Here is a 1,300-nt window from a genome sequence, read left to right as displayed (position 1 = left end):
ATCTGTAATATCCCTTTGCTCTGAATGAAGTTATCTTCAAGGGCTGCAAAGACGGCTGAATGGAAAAGAATACTCGTCGCTCTTCCAGAGGATCAGGGTTCAGCTCCCAGCACCCACACCAGGTTGCTCACAACTGCCAGGAGTTGTAGCTCCAACTCTAGGTAATCAAGCACCTTCTTTTGGCTTCAGTAAGCATTGAATGCAGCTGATGCATACACACACAGCTACAACCAATATTAAAACAAACAAAAGAACAAAAAGTCAGCCAGGCAGTGGTGGTGCATGCCTTTAATCCCAGCACTCGGGAGGCAGAAGCAGGCGATTTCTGAGTTTGAGGCCAGCCTGGTCTACAGAGTAAGTGCCAGGTCAGCCAGGGCTACACAGAGAAATGCTGGAAAAACAAACAAACAAACAAACAAACAAACAAACAGGTTAACAGAAGCTGTGAAGTCAACCATATATACAAATGCAAGTATCTTTTGTCTGTAGGAGGTGGCAACCCTACAGAAAAATGGAGGTCTCTGACAGCATAGCTGGCAAGTCTGATTATTTCCCTCGACACAACTTTTAGAACTGCTACTCTAAATATTATATTGTCTCCCCTATTATGTGCTTCACTATCTCTGCTATTATAGCACTGGATTATAGAAGCAAGCAAGCAAGGTAAATCTAGCTTCCCCAAAACAACAAGAAAGTTATTTTTTTCTGATTTTGCAAAACAAGAACCAAAATGGAAGCAGAGTGCTGACTTCCACAAGCTGTCCTTTCCCAACGTCTCCGTGCACACGGTCACATACCAAAAACAAAATAATTTTTTTTTTTTAAAGTGAAAAGAGCATCAGGCAGTGGTGGCACACAGCTTTAACCCCCCTGCACGGGGAGGCAGAGGCAGGTGGATCTCTGTGAGTTCAAGGCCAGTCTGCCCTACACGGTGAGTTAGTTCCAGGTCAGCCGGGGCTATAAAAATTCAGACTCTGTCTCCAGAGGAGGGTGGGGACAAGGGAGGAAGAAAACAAAACAAAACAAAAAAATGAAAACAAAAAGCAGAAAATGATTTGTTCACAGCCAGAGCCGCACTTAGGTGGCAAAAGTGAGAATACAGGATTAGTAAGCAGAGCGATGGCAAACCCTGACTGGGAAAGAAGGAGTAGATGTATAAATCTGACTTAGCTAGCTTCACAAAGAGGAGTTCAATTCCCAAGGCAGCCGGTGGAGGACACGCCTGTGAGCCCAGGAGCCTCTCAAACCCTTATTGCCAACTTTTCCTTCTTTCTTCTTCTTCTTCTTCTTCTTCTTCTTC

At 44.4% G+C, this 1,300-nt stretch overlaps 1 non-coding gene across 1 annotated transcript; it reads left to right on the top strand.

Moving 5' to 3' along the window:
* The first annotated feature begins 434 nt into the window (after positions 1 to 434).
* On the top strand, positions 435 to 565 carry LOC115065446. The gene has a single exon (XR_003845230.1).
* The last annotated feature ends 735 nt before the right edge of the window (positions 566 to 1,300 follow it).

This window comes from Mus pahari, chromosome 14 (assembly GCF_900095145.1).
Source record: "Mus pahari chromosome 14, PAHARI_EIJ_v1.1, whole genome shotgun sequence".
Classification (NCBI taxonomy): Eukaryota; Metazoa; Chordata; class Mammalia; order Rodentia; family Muridae; genus Mus; species Mus pahari.
The sequence above is the reverse complement of the archived record's forward strand: the minus strand, read 5'-3'. Positions and strand labels throughout refer to the sequence as shown.